Source organism: Urocitellus parryii, chromosome 15 (assembly GCF_045843805.1).
Source record: "Urocitellus parryii isolate mUroPar1 chromosome 15, mUroPar1.hap1, whole genome shotgun sequence".
In the NCBI taxonomy this organism is placed as follows: domain Eukaryota; kingdom Metazoa; phylum Chordata; class Mammalia; order Rodentia; family Sciuridae; genus Urocitellus; species Urocitellus parryii.
The window spans coordinates 54,157,052-54,178,316 of NC_135545.1; positions in this window are offsets into that span (position 1 = coordinate 54,157,052).

The following is a 21,265-nucleotide window of genomic DNA, read 5'->3' on the forward strand; positions in this document are numbered from 1 at the left end:
CCCTTGGGTGAACCTGTGGAGTAGCACTACTGAATTTCCCGTGGTGTGTTTGCTTGGTTGAAACACAATTGTCAGCGATTCTCACTTCAAAGCCACAAGAACAACCCCATCTGCTGACTTCTCTCTACATGCCAAATTCCCTACATAGAGCCACATGCTAGACATTCTTTAAGTATCTGTTGAAAGAAAAAGGAGAGGCGATTGAAGACAGACAGCAAACAGACTTTGAAGGGATTTTCAAAAGAGGAAGAAGGTTGTTTTAGAAACTACCAGCCAGTGAATTTGACACTAGCTAATGGTGCAATTCCAGACTGGTTACCAAACAGATGGCCTATGAAGTAATGGAAAGGAAGCTGGGATCACTGGGAGCCAGAAGGGCTTCACCAAGAACCAGTTGTGTGGAACCAGCTCTGATTTCTTTTATGATTGGGTGGTTGTACTGTTGTAACAGCCTGGAGGCAAGATGTGCGTTACTCGCAGCAAGGCGTCTGACAAGATATTTTATACTACTTCCACCATTCAAGGCGGAAGCATGGGTTGCATGAGTTAGTAGGTTGATTTATAATTGGATGTTTGATTACGTGAAGAATCTTCTGCTAATGTCAGTTTTGAGGGGAGGTTTTTCCACAAGTATGTCATGGGACTCTCCTCTATTTTATCTTGCATATATTTATTGATGGCCAAGATACAGTTATATTAGGCAAACCTGTTACACTTCTAAATGACTGGAAGCTGGAAAGAAAAAAAAAGAAACAGTTTACACGTTGAATGAAGGGAGTAAGGATTCCACATCATGTCGAAAGATCAAGGTGATGGGCTGAAACTAAAGGATGAATATGAGTAGAAATAAATGCATAGCTGAGAGCAGACATTGAAAAGTTACTTACAGACTGACTGGGGAATGGTAATGCAGGTCCCAGTTAACAGCACACAGTCAATTAGAGCCGACTCTGTGACATGTGGATAAAAGACTACATGCCTATGCTGAATTAATAGAAGCACAGTGTTAAGATCAAGGGAGATTATAGTCCCCCTGTCTCCTGAATTTATCAGACCACAACCATTCAATAAAACATTTATTAAGTAGCTCTCTGTATCAAAGTCTTAGCCAGACACTTGTTAAATAAATTGGTGTGCATTACAAGGAATTCCTCCCTCACTCCTGGTGCTGCACAGAAGGTATTCGACAGGCACTGGCCGAGTGGTGGACATGCAGCAGGTGCTAGATAAATGCTAGGATCATAGGAGGCCCACACCCTAGTTGACAGCCTGAGGGGGAAACCCCAAATCTCTGCTACAAGTAAGGGGACTTGTTTTGATTTTCTTATTTTGTTCGGCTCTCTTTTAAAGCCCATTTGATAGTTTCAGGGCTCCACATCTACTCCTATTCTTTAGCTCTTTGGGTATCAACACCATTCTCTCCTATGCAGAAAGCTGCTTCCATATTTCTGTGGGAAGTGACCAGAAGCTGCTCAAGATTGTGTTGTCCTTATGACCTGAGGTTTTGGAGACAGACTTTATCCTGGTATTCATGAGGCTTAGGTCATATGGTCACTCTTGACCTGGCCATATTGGCCTGGTAGTGTCCACTGCTGTGGTGGTAGTAGTGCATGAGTTTCCACAGGAAAGAACAGAGGTTCTATAATGAGAGAAGTGGGGGAAATAGGCCAGGGAGACAAAAAAGAGATATTTATAAACTATACTTTTCCTGGGAAAACAGCTGGATTATGGGTAGGAAGAAAGACAGGAGAGAAGGTGGAGGGAGCCCCTTTCTCTTCTGCATTAATCAGCTCTGCAGCGAAGGGAGGAAGAATGGCTGTGATTCCTTCCGTCAATCATTGTTTTAGGACTGACGAAGAGGACTGCTTTGGTTTCAGGCTGAGATTTGCTTCTGGCTTTTTCCCCTGTTTGATTATGGGGTTTGTGCTTTCCACCTCTCTTCAGTGTCCAAGGGATATCTTGGGGAAGTCCTGAGGTCCTTAGATGGATGAGCGGAATGAGAAATGCAGTGCTCATGCCCCACAGCCTGGGAGGAAGCATCTGCTCTGCTCCAGGCAGTGCCCAAAAGCGACCTGCTCATTTCAGGCTCAGCTCTATTTCTGTCTCCACTGGTCAGGGCTGGTCATTTTGGAGGTTCCCTCAGAGCTGTGAAACAGGAACCTTCAGCCTCACTTCTCTCATGGGGGTCATATACCCCTTGGGAAGAGAGGGAGGACGAATTCCTAGCTCTAGAGAATCTGACGCTCAGATTAATTTGCACACTGGATCCCCAAGCCTCTCGATTACCTGTGCTGACAAGGGAAGCCCGTGTGGGCACACAACTAAGTGGTTAATCTTAGCGTTACCTGCTTGGCTGTGGACTTCACTCTAGGGCTGAACATTATTTTGCAGAAAATTTTCAATCCTAATGATGTTTTCTGTGACTGATATTAGAATGTGTGAGTTCTGTGCGTGCTGTCAAGCCAGCTGGCCTATGGTTGGAAGTTATTTGGTATCGGAAAATTGGCCTTCAATGAAAAGGTCACTGCAGATTAGACACAAAATAAGTGAGCCACCAGAGGTTTGGAGTGATTATTTGTACTCAGGCTTAGGTCCACAAATGCCATCTTTTTATTTATTTTTCCTGCCTCCTTGAAAAGCTGTACATCATTTGCCTTCCCATTTATCTATGAAATGTTAGGGGTTGAAATCAACTGCAATCTACCATAAATCCTGAGAACCCATCATAGCCCATTGCCCCAACCCTGGGGAGAAAAGTATGGGGTCAGGTGGCTTAATATATTTTAACTTTTTATATACAGATATATAATATTCATAAATTCATGTATGTGCACAAAATCTATTCAGTGGATATATTACTATATATATATGCATTTAAAAATATATTTCATGTATGCAATATGTATTTTTAATATATGGCACTCATCTCCTTGCAACTTTGCTAGATAGATATTATCATCCTTATTTTTATAGATGCAGAAACAGAAGAAATTGGGTAATTTTCCTAAGATCACCGGGTCAGTCAAGGTTCTCGAATACAAGTAATAGAAACCAACCCTGATTAATTTAAGCAGACTGTTGATTTATCAAAGTAGTATTGGGCAGTTCACAGGATCTTGGGGAGGGCTGGAGATAGGGGTCTTGGGGTTGTACAGTTGGGAATAACTAATAGCACCCAAGACCCTGCTGCTGTCATCATAGGTCCAAATACTGTGGCACAAATGGCTCTAAACAAACCAGACAGTGAGCCTAAGTCACTGCAGCCCCGAGAAGACAGGAGACCAGGCGCCATGGCCTCTGTCAGATCAGCTGCTGGAGGCTCCCTGCTTTGGCCCATGTGTGCCCCTCTCCAAGCATGAGTGGGACCCTGGTTGGGGAGACTCAGTCAAGTGTCTACACCTTCATGCAAAGGGAAGCTGAGAAGGGATTCCAACGTATGCCTCGCTGGCTGCCATAGGAATGAATGACAGACGCACTGAGGATCCCATATTAGGCAGCTGGAACCTGGGTGTGGTGCCGGGTTGGTTTAGCCTTGAAACCTCTTTTACATTCTCTCTCTGAAGGCTCCTGGAGGAAACCCAGCAGGCAGCCAGGCATCGAGCTCAGAGTGATTTCAGGGTTCTTGTTGATCCTGACTGGACCCACGTTGCCTCAGAACACACGTACCTGATCTGATGTAAATCAACCAAAAACCAAAAAACAAAACAAAAAGGCTCAATAACGTTGTGGTAAAAACCATGAGGGGTTTGGCTTGTGAGGAAGTGGAACATCATAGGATATCCTTGAGGAACATAGATCCACCAAGCAATCGTCCAAATGCTTTTACTTTTTGACCATGCAGTTAACATATAAATGTGTTTTTTCCTGAAAGTTGAATATTACAAAAAGGTCTCAAGTTGTCTTGACTATTATCAGCTATACTGGGGTATTGCTCCAGGTAAGAAGCTGCTACTCTTAAGAGCTTGGTGCAGATTCTTTTGAACTAAAAAAACTTTTTTACTCATATATTTGTGTCATAGAAAATGTGTAGTGTTATTTAGTGTGTGTGTTTCCTTCAGTACCATGTCTTAGACACACTTCCAGGATTGGGGTTTACTGGCCTATGTCACTGGTTTATGGACGTCTTAGCATGTTATTAGATGACCATCTCCAACAGAGTGTTATGATAGTCTCCTACTGATATACCTAGACTGGTTTTTGCCTTTGCAAATAATGTTCCAATGAGTATCTTCAGCTGTGTCTCTGTATGCTCTGAGTGTTTCTTTAGGATGGCTGTGAAGAAGTGAATTGCTGAGTCATTGGGGGTGCACATTTACACATTAATGGTACTGGCAAATTACCCTCAAAAGTGCCTGTACCAAATAATACTCTTGCCTGTGGTTTTGAGAGTAAGCATTTCCCCACATCAATATTAGCATACCTCTTAATTTTTCCTAGGCAAAGGGCTTTAAATTTGCATGTCACTGAACACTGGTGGTGATGGTCACCTTTCTCTGCATTGCCTGGCTATCTGTGTCCTTCTTTTATGTGTGTCCTGTTCCTATTCTTCCTCATCAGTATCCCTGTGTATTTCATTTCTATAATCCTAGTATAGGGTGGGTCTCTCTTGTCTTCAGACATAGCTCTGTTTTTTCAATTTTATTTTTATTATTATTTTATTTGTTCTTTTCAGATATATTTGACAGTAGAGTATATTTTGACATGTCATACATACATGGAATATAACTTATTCTAATTAGGATCCCAATCTTGTGGTTGTACATGATGTGGAGCTATATTGGTCATGTATTCATATATGAACACAAGAAAGGTATCTTTTCTAATCTAATGAACTTCTATTCTGCCTGCCATTGTTTGTTAGTGTCTGCATATCAGAGAGAACATTCTCAGCCATATCTCTCATGCCCCTCACAGTATGTGCCATGAAATAACTGGGCAAACACTTGTGAATTGACTGACAAGTCTTCAAAACCTTTTACCTAAGTATGGCTCTGCCTTAGCTTTATGCACCAATCAAGACACAGTCTGAAATCTCTGTCCCAGAACTGAACTTTCACACAGAATTTTAAGTCTTTTATAGAAGAAGATAGACCCCAGTCACTTTTGCTAACAGGTGGTTCTCCTAGAAATGTGAGGTCGGAGACCTCCGCATGCCCTAGAATTCATCCAAGTTGTGTCCTAGCAGTGTAGGGCTAAGATGGCCCTACAGGGTGTCTATTCTGACCCTGCCTTTTGTCTGACCAGGGCATTCATAAATTCAACAAAATGTGTCCCTTTTCTATGTGCTTCTATTGGGAGGTATCCAGATTTTTGACTTCCCTTGACAGATGGATGACCCAGTGATTCTGGGCTTTCTAGAAGAGGCAGGCTCTTGCCAACTCACCATTATTCCTGACTATTTTGTTCCTAGAGATGTTTGAATTTGCATCTCCTAGTTGACAATATGATTGGAAATAAAAGTAAATCTATTTAAAAAGAAAAAAAAAGGTAGCCCAAAATACAAAGCAATGTGTGATATACAAAGTGGGTGATATCCTGTGGACTTCCAGAAGAGTTCTGAGGAAGGAAAGGGTCTTGAAGTCTGGGGTCATCCACAGATGTTGCAAACTAGCTGGGCCTTCAAGGGTGGCAAGTGTTGCTGGACAAGGGGGTGGGGAGAATGGAGAAGGGCCAGTATATGGGTGGAGACTCAGGTGACCCCTAAGGAGGGCACTGTAGAGTGTGTATTTCCTTGACCCCAGATTCACAAAGACTAGGTAGAATCCTGCTCACAAATGGCTGAGAAATTTGCAAAGTTGAGCGAAAAATTTGTTTGGTTCCATACTAGCCACCACAGATAGGGTTCTATGCTTCTGGTAGAGTCTTAAATGAATTCATGAGCCCCCAATTGTCATGAATACTATTCCTTCTCATCAGTGTGAGAATGACTGGTATAAGAGATTTGGGAGATAATGTTAGAGTAGCAATTTGAGGACCAGCAGTAGAGGGCCTTGGCCTCCCAGCTAAAGATTCTTGGTCTTATAGGTGATGGGGAGTTTTTGCATGCAACCCAGGGGGTGATTTAAGCTACACATGGGATATTGTTATAGCTATCATGTATGTTCCTCATACTGTGCCAAACTTTCATTTTAAGATGAATTTCATTTCTTTTAAGATGAAATTCATGTAACATAAAATTAACCATTTCAAACTGGGGCCTTCAGTATATTCGTAATGTCACACAGCCACCGTGTTTATTGAATTCCAAGTGTTTTCAGCACTCCAAAAGGAAACCCCATGCCCATTAAACTGTCTTTCCTCATCCTCTTCTCTCCCCTGCTTCACTAATTTGCTTTCTCCCTCTACTGATTTGTCAATTCTAGATATTTCACATTAATGGAATCATATATTATGTGGCTGTTTATGTCAGGTTTCTTTCACTTAACATAATGTTTTCAAGGTTTATTTATGTGGTGGCATGTACCATTCCTTTATAATGGCCAAATGATCTATTGTTGTATGGACAGACACAATTTATTTGTTTATTCTTCAGCTGGTGGACATTTGGGCGTTTTCTACCCTTCGATTTTCAGAATATTGTAGCTCTGAACCCTCATTTTCAAGTATTTGAATGCTTGCTTTTAATTCCTTGGGGCATATGCTTAGGAGTAAAATTTCTGGCTCATATAGTGATGTATGTTTAATTTTTGAGGCTTTGCTGAGCTTTATCTGAGTTCTCTAATCTTCTTACTAGTTCAGTGAGGAATAGCTCTAATTACCTCTCTCAGATAAGAAATTACAGGTAAGAAAACTGAGGCCTGCAAAGCTAAGTGGCTTTCTCACATTCAAACAGCTAAGAAGCGGTAGAGTTGAGTTTTAATCCCAGGACTGACTGATTCCTGAGCCTGAGGCCTTCCCTGCCTCTCTACTGCCCCAAGGGGGACGGTACCTCCCCATGTAGCAAGGAATGAGTTCTTCAGTTTCCTACCTCAGCTGATTGTTAATGGGAAGAAAACTGTCTTGCTGCAAGAATGCGACCCCATGGCAAAGCCACCAAGCTACCTATCATCGGTTGAGCTGGATGGACATGCTCCACAAAAGGGAAGTGGGCACAGCCTCTGGGGGCACTTGCTATTCACCTGTCCAGCAGACATCACTGGCATGAGGAAGGCATAGGACATTTACTCTCCCAGCCTTCCGGGTTTCCTGCTCTTGTGGCCATCCCTTCAGTCTCCTACCACCTCCGAGCCCCTGGCCCTGGGGGACCTGTGGTTTCAAAGACAGAGAAACTCCTAGGCAGCATATCCAAGCAGGAAGCTGCACAAACACCTGAGTCTTCATTTCTTGCACGGATTTCCTACCACTTGTCAGAAAGAACCCACAGAAAGTGGCTTTCATTAGGATTAATACCTGTTGACGGTGGAAATGTGAAATTGATCACAGATAGCACTTTTTGAAATAAGACCCTGAGGTGGATGAGTGAGGCAGGGAGCAAGGTATCTGCTGGGTAACTGGTAACTGAGATGTGGTAACTGCAGAAAAGTGAAATTGATCATATGAGACAGGATTGCTGGAAAGTGCTGTGGGGGTGGACAGGCAACACAATCTCTATTGTATCTGCTGCCCCAGAGAGGTACTGAAGAGCCAGCTCTGTCCCCAAATGCTCCCATCCTATTCTAAAGTGGCATCTTTTATCAGCCAGCTAGAGAGAGGGCCTCTCCAGACACCTGAGTATGTTAATAGCTGGCTGTCTACCAAGGTATGTGCTATTGAAGTGCAAAATTGCGTTTCCAAATAAGTTTTTAAATTACCCTGGTGTCTGTTGTCTATTTCATAGAAATAAAGCCTTCTGGGATGTACCTTGAGTTCTATTTCTGTTTGTGTGTCTTGATTTGAGTACTCATCCATTAAGCCAACATCTTTCATGTGCACCTCTGGGCTCATCAGTGAGCTCTCTGGATCTGTGGTTTCTCATTGTGTTTTGGTCAATGGGAGGCACTAGCAGGAGACTGGAAGAAAGAAGAAATGGAGTTGAGCACATTTGAATCCCTGCTTCCCTTCCTGGTACTCAGGTTGGTAGAGGTGTGTTTTTCTGTGATGGTCATAGCTCCATTTGGGTGGCTCTTGCTATAGAACTTGTTGAGTTCTGGGAACAGCCCTCCCCATATGTCCCTTCAATCTTGTGGGCAGTGACAGCTTCCCACTTTTGATAGCCCTGGGTGGGGGCCTCATCTCCTTTTGGTTCCCCCCATCTTTCCCACATCTTTGTCAACAGACCTTATCAACTCTTGACCTCCTTCTGTTTCCTGTTGTGACCCTGACTAGCAGAGCCACCAGGTACCTCCTGTCTCTTGGCATTGAGCTGTGAGAGGGCTGAGCGGGGAAAATCCCAGGGTTAGCACTGATCACAGGGTGACTAAGCATAAATCATGGCATCAGCATCTTGTGTCTAATGCAACAGGACCAGAGAATAGGGAAACTGAAGGCAGAGACATTCGGCCAAGAAATGGAACCAGAGGAAATGGTGAGGGAAGTTGCAGGAACTGGACACTCCAAAGAGAGGGGAGAGGATAACATTCTGATTAAGTTATTACTCCATAGCATTTTGAGGGGCAACGGGCAAGATGATTTGTGGGGTTGGCCATGCACACAAAGTTCATGTTCATAGATGCCTTTATGATTAGAATAACCTGCCCCTTTCCTTAGGTCCTTCAGTGGGGTACCTTCTAGGTATGCCATCTCCCTAACATTCACTCCAGGATTTGACTCCTGGCAGGTTGCTAGAGTGGCCTCAACCACTTCTTACTTCTGTCCCTTCTCATGTGGTCCCTTTTTCTAACTCATTCACCAATATTCTTAGTCTTCCTTTAAAATCAATTGAGAGGCTCAGGAACCTTATATATCCCCTAATGGAAATGCCCTCTGTGCTCCCAGTTTCTCCATTCTTCCAGTGCCAGAACATGAACTCTCTCCAGTAGGATTGATAAGAGACCTTTTCAGTTCAAGATGTTAGTTTAGAAAATGTGGTTGGGGAGTAAACATTAAAACTTCAAACACTTCAGAGATCTGTTGGGGTAGTGAAATAAAAGAGTAATTATGCTTCAAGAGTGGAAAAGGGTCCCTGCCAGAAATTCTGGAAAATTCTAGTTTTTGAGATAAGAACACAAATATCTAGGTATGAAGCCAAATTCCTTACATTTTAAAGAAGATAAAATACTTTAATGGTTAGGTACACATGGGGGCCAAGTACCGATAGGGTAGGAAAGAAACTGCTTACCTTTTGAACTCTGGGCATTTCCTTCATGATCAAAGATTCTCACCCTCAGGAGCACACATATAAATGCATAAAGAAGACCATGTTTATCTCTTTTTCATGGAATATCGTGGTAGATCTCAAGACCCACCTCAGTCATGTGACTCACTTAGGCATGTCCTCAGCCTAACCTGACTATGCATGTGTGGGGCAGTACCTGGTTAGGCTCCTATTCATTGAAGACTGCTTATTTTTCAAGCAAGGGATGGAAACCTGTGTTCCAATAAGAGAAGGGGTCGCTTTTCAGGCCCAGAGGGCTCAGGAGGATGTTAGGTTGAATGAGCTCAAGAGAGTATTTCAAGGTATCTCCCTCCCAAGTCTCAGTTCCTTCTTTCCCTAAGGACCTTGACCTTGGTGGAGGAGGTGTGTTGAGGCTGAGAGTTTCTGCCCTCTTACAGTTAAGTCCTGAGTCTGTTCTTCAGCTTTTGTGCTGAGGAAGATCAGGGTTTCTCTAAATACTACCCAGGAGGCTCTCTGACATAATTTGCTCTAAATTGTTGAGTGATTGCCTGAGGCTCTCATTTTTTCTCTTGGAGGCATTCGTGGTGTTCAGCAAAGCTGCCCAATTTCACAGTCTTTATAATCATTGTATCTCTCCTCTCCAACACAGAGATGTGGCATAAGCCTATCAGAACAGCTGGTTCCAATTCTGCACAGGTGGAGGTGTTAGCAATCACAGTTTTCTAATGCCAGGGGTAGATGCTTCATGTCCCACTAGTAATGGGATCTTCATTGCCAGACAGCCAATTGGTGATCCAGCTTGAGTGTCCCCTCCTGTGAGTTGGGTTCTTAGGACCACTCCTGTACCAACTCCCTTATGTTAGCAGGCAGAAAAATGGTCATCCACATCCCAATTCCTGGAACCAGTGGGTTTGTTACCTTGACCCAGAGAGATTATCCTGCATCATCCAGATCATTCAGTGTGATCACAGCAATGTTTGATGAGGGATGCAGGAAGATCGAAGTCAGAGAAGGCTCTGTGCTGGTGGAAGCAGAGGTCAGTGAGGTAGGCCCTGAGTCTAGGAATGGAAGAAGCTTCTAGAGTTGAAAAGGGAAGAAGTGGATTGTTTCCTGGTGCTTCTAGAATGAATGCAGCTCTGCTGATACTCAGATTTAGCCCAGGGGTGCACTTCTGACCTCCAGAGCCAGAAGAAATGCATTTGCATTGTTTAAGCTACTAAATTTGTGGTTATTTGTTCCATCAGTGAATTTCGACGACAGTTGGGTTTCTGGAAGTAGAGCCTGTGATAACTATTTGGGTCCATGTGACTCACTTAGGCATGTCCTCAAGAGAATCCTGCAAGAGAGTGAGGAACAGAGGATGAAAGGGAAGGGCCAAGTCCCCATTAAGGCTCAAGTTACCTGGCCTTGTTGTGATCATTTAATTGGTGTTCCAGACATAAATCACACTGCAGTTATGTTTTGATTCCAGTTTGAGGCCTTCACTGGCTGACCCTGGGTTGGGGGAGGGAGGAAAGTCTTTTCTAGATGATGCAGTTTCTGTCAGCACAGAGCAGCTCTCTGTGAGCTGTTAGCAGCCAGCATTCACAGTGCAGGAAAAAGGGTGCCAGTGCCAGTCACCCTTGTGCAGGATAGAACCCATATACTCTAAGGAGTCCACCCCAGTGTGCCAGACCAGACCAATAAATGTTTAAGCACTGTGGCTTTTAAAACATGATTTCACTGGCCTCCAAGCATAGATTTGGTCTCACTAGTGCAAAGACAACTGGGTGGATTCACCTGCCTGAATACTTGATGATTTGCATAACTCAGCTGATGACTGAATTCTTTCATCTTAGGTTTAGTTAGATCAAGCAACCTTGGCTGAATAGCTGATCAGTTAGCATCAGACCACAAATATGATCACATTCAAGCAAGAAGCCCCTTGGACTTACCCATTGCTTGGAGATTTTTGGCTGGTCTGGGCCTCCAAATGGGCAGTGCTGGTCTCTGAATATTAATCTTTGGTTGCCTGACCTGATCAACATGGGAAGTGGGATATCAGCAGGCAGTCACCAATGGAGACAGGATTTCAGCCTTAATTATTTCACCCCTTGACAGCACAAGGAATACATCCAAACTGATGGAAAATGGGATTCTTCACTGAGCCGCATCCTGCCCCAGATCTGTAATTTGATACAAAAGCTTCACACAAATTGAAATTAAAATGCATTTTAGATGCTTCCTCCTATCAAAGCAGTTTGCACCAGCAGGCTTCTCTCTTTCACGAGTTTGCTATAGAAATAGGGGACACCGGGTAGCTTTGCTGTTGGCGGCTGTGGAAGTAACACAATCTCCCTGCTTGCCAACTGCAGGCAAGAAAATGAAATAAAATGAAAACCAATTGGAGGCCTAATTATCCTTTTCAAGATGACTTCATCGTGTAGAGTGGCCCATTGAATCCGTAAAAGGAACCTTTTTCTTCCTTTCTTCTTTTCCCCTTGGGGCCATATTAGTTGGTGGGGTGTGTCACAGTGGGACTTAGGAGATGGGGCGTACATATATTTTTTAATTGTGCTGCTCATGACTAATGCTTCTCTGAAGTGGTTGCTGCAATTAATATTGTCCCCCTACTGGATGCAGGGAACCTGTTTCTTCTGACCCTTCACACACCATATACCAGAAAAACCAAAAGATAAAAGTTCCTACGTGAGAAGTGGTGTTTCGTGATTGTTTTGGTTCATTGTGAGGACAGCCAGGTGCTTTTTCTGTGCTTATTGTCTAGTTGTATTTATTGTTCTCTGAGCTGCCTACTTGACTCTTCTCTTTCTCCCCCCATCAAGTTCTTTCTTTTTCTTACTGATGTGTTGTTCCCTCCTTCCATTTTTAAAGCTCTGCCTCTAGTTTACAGTTGGCCCTGCATTCTGGCTTGTAAAGACTTTGGTTAAACTAACTTTTCCTCTTCTTTCCCTTTGCTTTTCTCCCCTTTAATCTTTATTTCCAAATGCAGTGCTGTGCCTCCTGTGGACGCAATAAACACGTGCTGATTGACTGTTTTATTTATCTGATTTTTATGGCTTCTTTCCTCTGAAGAGCGCCACAGACTTTATAGTCATTAACTGGATAACCCTCAAAGCACTCTAGTGTGGCAGCTGTAATTACTGTCGGGTTTTTGAGATCCTGAAACAGAGGAGCCGAGATTCTCCAGAATTATTCTTTGAGGGCCTCAGAAGGGGTTCTGGGATGGGGTGTGGGGCTCAGCTCCTTCACAAATTTTGGGACCAAAGAGTGTTTAGAAGGGTCTGGTCAGAATGACTGCAATTGTTGGGTGGTTGACCATTAGGTCTACAAGATTTCTCCCATTGAAGATAGACTGCATAGGGTGATATGGACCAGTTCAAATCCCATTTCCTCTTCTGAACAATTGTGTGATGATGCACAAGAACAATAACGAATATATATTGGGCTCTTAAGATCTTCCAGACCAGAGGCCAGATGTTTTCCATGATGGTCTTACTTAGCCTTCAGAACAATCCTGTGACATGCTAAAAGTTGAATAACTGGTTCAAGATGACTTGGAACTAAGTATTGGTGTTTATAGTGGGCTAGATGTTGGTCCCTGAAACTATATTCAAGTTCTTATCCCCAGAACCTATGAATGTGGTCTTGGGTAGAACAAGAGACTTCACATGTGTAAGTTACTGTCTTAAAATGAGATCAGCCCCAAATCTTGGGATGGGCCCTCAATCCCACCCTGACAAGTGTCCTTAAGAGAGACAGAAGAGGAAAGAGAAACAGAGAGGAGAAGCCAATATAAGGACAGAGGCAGAGACTGGAATGATGTAGGCATAAGCCAAGGGACACCTGGGGCCACCAGAGGTGAAAGGGGTAAGGAAGAATCCTCCCCTAGGGACTTTGGAGGGAGCGTGACACCTCCATGTCAGATTCCTGGCCTATAGAACTGTGAGAGAACAAAGTTCCATCATTTCAAGCCCCTTGGTTTGTGGCAATTTGTTCCAGCAGACACATGGCACTTAAATAGTGCTATCATGGGAGTCTGGGTGATGTGCATCTCAAGTCTGCACCACCTTTAACTGTAACACTCTCTGGTGGACACAGAGCTGTATCTCGTTACTTGTTTCTGCACCTGTACATGGGACTAGCTCTGTGCCTCCCCAGAGTGGATTAAATGAGATAATTTTCATAGAAGATGGAGAAGAAAGCTCACCAATTGTTAGCTCTTACTGTACCTGAGATTGTTGAATGGCTTTAGGAACAGCTACTATGTGCAGGTTTTGCTCAGAAAAGATCATACACGTGTCCTGGAATCTTAGGCTAGAATAGTCATCATTCTGGGGATTTGGTAGCAGAGTAAGTACCATGGAAACATGGGTCATTCTATTCGTGGTTTTGTTTTGCCGTTACCTGTGAGTTAGGTACTTTCACTTTGTTCTGTATATCTCCCTTTTAAATTTTTTTCTCTTTTTTGTGGTGTTGGGGATTAAACCCAGGGCCTTGTGCATGCAAGACAAACACTCTACCAACTGAGCTATTTCCCCAGTCTCCCCTATTTTATTTTTAATGTTAATGATCCTGACACTTGCTGTTAATTTATACATTTATACCTTTTGTTGACTTAGAGTTAGCCATACTTTTGATTACCTCAGGTCACTCTGAGATTTGGTGATACACTTAGAGGTCTCATAGTAGTACTTAGGATATACTTGAGACTCAAGGCTAATATTTGTCACAATGGAAGGACACCAAGCAATATTAATAGAGGGAACAGCCACTGGATTGAATTCTGGAGGGAACCAGGCACAGGCTTCCAGAGTCCTCTTCTGGTAGAGTCACATGGGGCTCACTTAAGTTCCCCAGAAGTAAATTGTGACAACACATGTGAAATGTTGCCAATAGGAATGCTTGCTAGAGACCCAGGGACCAAGGTTTGTGTTGGGGGCTAGTCATGTAGGCAGCTGAGACCTGACATGTACCCAAATTCCAGACTCCTGTGGGGAAAGCAATGTTCAACATAAACTAGATTGTTAACACAAATGATATGTGTAGCCACCTCATAGTCAAGAAAGAAGGAAACTTCCTAATGTTCAAGTTCCCAGACATACCCGAGGCCCGACCCTGCAAACAGGCCTTCTTAGGGTGGCAGTGTCAGGCTGGCTATGTTAAGTCCCTTCCATAGAGAGTGCAGTAAATGTTAATCATTTCTAGAAATTACGTTAAGAACCTTACAGGGCGGATAGTATTATTATTCACAATGTAGGTATGAAGGAACTGAGGATCAGAGAGTTTAAGATGTCACTCACCCAAGATCATCACTGGTAGATTTGAATTCAGACTTGCTAGGCTATAACTACTATGCAATTAAAACTTTCAAGAGAGAAGGAATTCTTCAGTCACTCTGACAGGCAGCATGTAGGCGGAGCTACACTGTATCGATCCCCACAGCACTGAAGATTGGTAACAACTGGTTACTTTTCACTTAAGCAGATTATGTGGAGTGCTCACTGTGCTAGCTCTGTGACCCAGCTACTAGAGCATCTAGTGTTCATCTTTAGAGGGGAGAAAAGTGCCAGAGTCAAACCATACTTGGCTCTTCCCCTTTATTCTCTGATGTGATATGCATAGCTTCCATTGGCCCAAACAAGTCACAGGGCCTTGTTGAGCTCCAGTGGGGCTGGAAGAGCAGTCCTATTGGGAATATTCATTGAAGAGCGGCACCAAAGTCTGTGCAGTGGCCAGACAGGCTTGGCTTCAGCTTGTTGCATCTTCTATCCCAACACTCCAAAGAACCACAGACACTGTCCTGATTCAGGTGCCATGGGGTCCTGACCCAGTGACCTAGAGCATACCATTGGAGCCTACGGGCAATGTCAGTGCCTGCTCCCTTTGCCCTATACCCACCACACACTAGACTTTACAGAGATTAGTATCTTTGGGGTCTGTCCTTCACTCTGCCTCTGCCCCCCCCACTTATTTCCTTTTGCCACAAGCTCAAGACATGGGAACTCTGGTGCAGGAGAGAAGCCCCCTGGCTTGATGGGGCTTCTGAATCCCTGGCAAAGCCTGCCTAGACATCTGAAAACTCTGATTCCTTAAAAAGAAATCCAGGGGTGTACTTATTAACAAGCATGGATTTCGACAGATTTTCATGTTCCTCTTTCTTGGCAGGGCATGCAGGGATCTCCTGCCAGTTTCTGACAGCCTTGTCGCTAGGTGTTAAGTGAAAAACATCATCAGCCCAGTCTATTGATAGGTTCAAGTGACAGTGTATGGTGCCAATCTCAGCCAAGAATCACTTCTGACAATTTTCCTCTCCATCACTGTGCTTGGGCAGGAACATCCCTCCACCCTCTCTCCTTGGGAGTTTAAGAAGCTATAACCATATTAAGGCTGCATATGTCTGCATGGCTGCAAGCAGTAGGTTTGTGGAAGAATTAAGCAGGGCATATGGCTTCAGGCAGGCTGCCTGTATCATGGTGGCTTTGCCCAACCTGGTGCCAAGCAGCTTTAGAAGCTGCCATGCCAGGTCCTTCTGAGGACTTGTTGATTAGTGTGCTCACTGAGGCCAAAATGGTCTGCCAGCCTGTGGCCTCTCTGGGGGAGGCCACCCTGATGGACAAATCTCCTTCTACCCCCACCCCATGCTTGTCTTTGCATTCTCACCTGCAGGGCTTGAGGACACCCTCCCACTCTGCACAAACAGCCAATGCCAGACCCTCCTGCTCCCTCTGTTCTTCATCAGGGAATCAGAGTGATCATTTTAGAACGCAAAGCTGAGTGTGACCACATAAACAATAATAAAAATTAAAATAAAAATTTCTCCAACAGATTCCTTTTGATCTTAAAATAAAAAACAAAATTCTGAATACAGCATGCAGAGTCTTGCCAGCCCTGCTGGGCCCCACCTCCCTTCCTGTCTGCCTCAGTCGGATCAAGCACCGTGTTTCTCTCTTCATGCTCAAGCCTCACTGGCCTTCTGTAGGCTCCACCAGTGGCCTGTCCTTTTCCTTCAGTGGTCCTTCCTTCCCTACATCCCCAGTCTCTTCTCTTGAGTTCAGACACTGCCTTCTATGAACTGCACATGAACTGTAGGATAAATGGAGGTGGGGGGGTCCCCCCAATACCAGTGCTTGGCTCACCTCCAAAGATTTGAATTAGACTGGTGGAGAGAGGCCTGGAGAGCAGTACCTTGGGGATGCATAGGGGATTCTAACTTACCTCTAACCCTATACTGGTAATTCCTAGCTATCTTCAGAGTTCAGTCACCCCTTCTTTAGGGAAGCTTTCTCTGATATCCCTGGCTAGGATGGACTGTTTCTCCTTTATAGGATTAGAGGATCTTCCACCATTCCTTACACTACTCAACATTACCTCTACTGGGTGGGGACTGGATTAATTTCTCTCCTTCTCTGTGGACTCTAAGTTGCATGAGAGCAGTGGTTACACATCATTTTGCTTGCCATAGGCATTCCAGTGCTGCTGTTGTTAGCAGTGCCTAATAGGAAATCAACAAATAATGGTAAAATAAACAAGTAACTTTGGAGACCTCCCAGGGTCTTTGGGTGGCCAAATATTCCTATTTAATATCAGGACTATAAGATAGATTTTGAATTTTCTCTGTCCAAGGGCTTTGCCTTCTTGTTGGTCATGAGAATCCTAGCCTGGCCTCTTTGGTGAACAAGAGTGGGCTCAGAGGTGTGAGGTGTAGCATAGAGGTAGGTGGGCCTGGAGGAGTAGTGGGCATGGTCTATGGGATATTGAAGCAAAGCAGGTACCATAGAGGGAATGTTCTGGGTATAAAGACACGGTCTTCTATGAACTGTCCATGAATTGTGTTTGGTAAATTAATATTCAGATTCAGAATAGTATGCTTCTCCTCTCTTGAGAGGGGAAATTGGTCTTCAAACTGGAATATTAGAATAAATGTGGTTTGGGGCTATAGGCCTCAAAAATGAGTGGGACTATCTTCCTGAATCTGCAAGTTTAACATTGAAGTAAAACACTTTTCCTCACCTGGAAAAATGATACAAGGCTTTGTGAAGAGGTAGTTGTGATTATATGGAAAAAAATCATCCCATACTGCAAACCTATATCAAAGTTTCACATTGCATTCATACATATATTGAATTATTATTTACCAATTAAAAGTAAGAGAGCAAAAACAACAACAAAACCTTCCCATAGAGTAAAACCTACCTTTTTTTGTTTTGCTCTTAAGGTTTAATTTCTTTTGCAAACCAGTAATGAAATGGAATTACATTGATACAAAGAAAAAAAAAAAGAAGAAGAAGAAGAAGAATCTCTAGAGCCTTGGACCTAGCATACATTTGCTGAGAACCAAACATGTAGAATTAATATTATTTCATCTTCCAATAAGGTTATTAGATGGGAAATTCATGTTCAAAATTACACATGCCATACTTTGGTTTCAATAAGGCATTAGGTAATATTTTCTATGGTCTAATTTTTAGACAGGATAGAAATGATTAAAATGCTATACCTAAGGAGTATCCCACTTTACAGGAAAGTGTCTTAGCCTTGTTCTCACTTCTAATTTCTTCCCTGTGCCTTCCCTCTCCTCATTTTTCTCTGTGGATTTTTCCCTACACATTTCTTCCCTATTGCTCTATGTGTGATGCTTCTCAAACCCACACTTCCTGCTTTATTCTTTCTCTCTAGCTACAAAGCCACTTTCCTAGCTGGAAGTTCTGTTTATTGCCAACTCACTGACCAAAGCAGAACTTTCTATGTCTCCTACTCCTCACCCAGATCACAGTCTTAGCTATTTTTGGGAACTGGGAAAGGAAGAGTTCACTCTTCAAATGGGCATTAGGATCTTTCTTTTCTTGCCAGTGGGCTGCAGCTTCCTCTAGTCTTTTTGTTTCCCAACAGACTGGGGAGAGGTTAAACACCACCGCTGCTATCATCAGCCCTCCCACCTCCACTATATGCCCTCACCACCACCACCACTTCCTCTACCACCCAGACCCTCTCCACCACCTGCTCTCTCTCCACTACCACCGCTTTTACTACCACCACCTTCACTCTCTCTACAAACCCTGCCACCATCTTTACCATCACCACCACCATTTCTTTTGCCGCTACCACCATGCTACCAAAACATCTTTGGAAGTACCTGGAGCAGGAGAACACATAGACGACTCAAACCTTACAACCCAGAGATATGACTTGCTGCCAGTTTATTTCCTCGTTGAATTTCTACCACCTAACAAAGGTAGGAGGATGTCCACCCTTGTCACAACCAAAGATGACAAAACCAGTCCCATAGAAGCTGACTCTTCTCTGTTAGCAAGTTCAGAGCCAGGATCTTTCCACTGCAGACAGTTCACCTGTAGAGCCCAAGCTCTCAACCATTGTGCCAGATGAAGCAGCCCATAGATGAAACTTACCCACAATCCTCAAAGGGGAATACTTTTAAGTTGTGGCTATGGGCTGTGTCACCTTAGGTGGTATAATTCAAGGTCACTGTGATCAGACTTGGAGTTTTTACTTCTACTTACCATCAAGTACTAGTGCCAACCACCGCGCTCAGTACACAGGGGACTCTGTTAATTTGAATGAATGCTGGTAAGGCAATTCCCTCATTGTTAAGTAGTTTGGTTTTTATCAGGTTTCCTCAAAGTATGATCTACATGCCACTTCCAACAGAATTGCCTGGGGGAACTTAAAACATGTTTTAAAGCCTCTTGTAGACCACTTGAATGAATCTGGGAGTGGATCTAGTAATCTGCATTTTAAACACATTCCCCAGTGATTTTTACGTTCTCTAGTAGGAAACTTGCTCTGACCTCTTCCAGGGCTGAGATTATGTGATGTTGATTTCTCACACGACAGTTTGAGAAATTTTGTCCACACAATACAGTAAAAGATGGTATGGAAAAAGTGGTTCTGGGAATATATTTCTACCAGCATTTGATTTCCAGGATTTTATATTCAGTTGTATTGGTTTTTTTTGTGTTAAGTTTCCTCAAATCCTTTATGGAATGAGCCAAGCTATATAAATCAATAGGAATTAATAAAATTAAGCTATCCTGTTTCCCTAAGTAATCAGACAACAGAAGCCTCAATAACACAGCTGCCCTCATGACTACTAAAACTCTGACCCTGCATTGACCAGAAGGCATTTCTAGCAGAGGCAAGATGGTGCTCAGGGCTGGGAGTGTTCTTAAGTACCAGGAGGTCAAGCCATGTAAAGTGAATTACTTCCCCACTCTGTGTTCTCTTCCTGGAACAGTCAGACATGAGCTTGGCATAATGAAACAAGCACTCTCTTGGAAACCTGCAGGCCTGAGCCTGCATTGTGCCACTGCTGCTCTGGCAGGAGACTCATTTCCACATCAGGGAAATGGTTTTAAAAGACCTCTTTGGAATTTGGGAGGATGTGTGTATACAAAAGATCCCATGCCATGTTTGGCCTGCTTGTGGTTGGTACTTGTATGATGGACATTGCTCTTTTCCTTTCATTTGGTATTATTTAAAAATTATGATCACTGTAATTCTAGTTATTTCTAGTTCTTACCCCCACAAGAAGAGGGAGAATAATTGAATCTTTGCTCCTGGTACTCTTAGAATTTGATCACCCAAATGATGAGAAATGAAATTTTGTATCAACTCTGGAAGTTAACCGCCCATCTCCTTGAAGTCTTCCCCAAAGGACTTCCAATAATGCATTGCCTATTTGCCACACAACCTGGGCTTTTAGCTGTGAATTTTGAAATATGAGGTAGGTTACAAAAATGGCCACAGTGTACTTTGCAAGATTTGCAATTTTTCCCAATAGGATATGGAATCTGATTTTCCCTGGCTAGGAAATCTGGGAATCTGGGATGATCTCTAACAAACTTTGGCCTACCCAATATTGTGGAAGTCACGGTGGATCAGTTCTGAGTCTGGGCTTTGCACTCTTGGAACTTTGCTACTACCACGGTGTCCAGATGGATGATAAGAGACCTCTGACCCAGTTACTTCTGCAATTCCGGTGACAAATGGCTAACAACCAGATTTGTGAGTGAGGCCATCCTAGACCAGCCAGTCACTGATCAACCTGCCAGCTTCTAGCAAATGCATGAGCCATGTCTGTTGAGCTTAATCAAGCCTATCCTGGATCATCAGAACCACCAAGCCGATCCAGAGAATCATGAACAATGACAGATGCTTAGAAATTTAAATACTAGATCTTAGAATGGTTGGTCACACAGCAACGACCAACCAATACTGTTCTACATTTGGTAGCCATTCCTCAGGCATGTTATCATTACATAGTAGACAAATGTTTGAATGCTTACCAGTGTCAGACTCTGGATATATTTGTGAACACAGATGATGACTGATCTAAGGATCTTACATTCAAAAGCTAGAGACATGGAAAAAGTAGAACTAGGAGGGGACCTGTTGTTCCCCTTGAGCATCACCAGTACTGCAGCCAAGGGACCAGGCTCCTAGATGATGATTTTGGGCAGTTTTACTTCTGTGACATTGAGCACTCTTTGGAACCCAGAAGCATACACAGTGAGCCAGTGGCAAATCCTCCTGTATGCTTAAACAAGACCTCCCTGAAGGGCTCAGAAAGGGTGGGCTCATGGCTTTTTTGCCAGGTCATTCTCCAGATTGAGGACAGCAAGTTAACTCTGTTGATTAAGAGTTGTCAATCTCTTAAGATGAGAAACTTGTTGGCTCATTTTCTAAAAGTGTCAGGTGAGAGAGCAGCTGAGGTTGTCCTCACCACTGCTTATTCCCCAGGGTCCTCAGTTTCAAATTCAAATGCCCATCCTTTTTTTTCTACCCAGATCGAGTGTCTCCAAAGGCCTGTGAAGATTTCCTGGACATGCTGAGTCAGGGGAAGGCAGGCATTTCTGATGTGACTCAAGACTGAGGGTTTTCTCCAGCTAAGTGACAGAGACCCTATGTCAGCTGGTGTACAGTAGGGCTGCTTACAAGTAAACTAAGTTCGTCCACCTTTTTCAGTGTTTTAGAGCACCTACCTGTGCCAGGTAG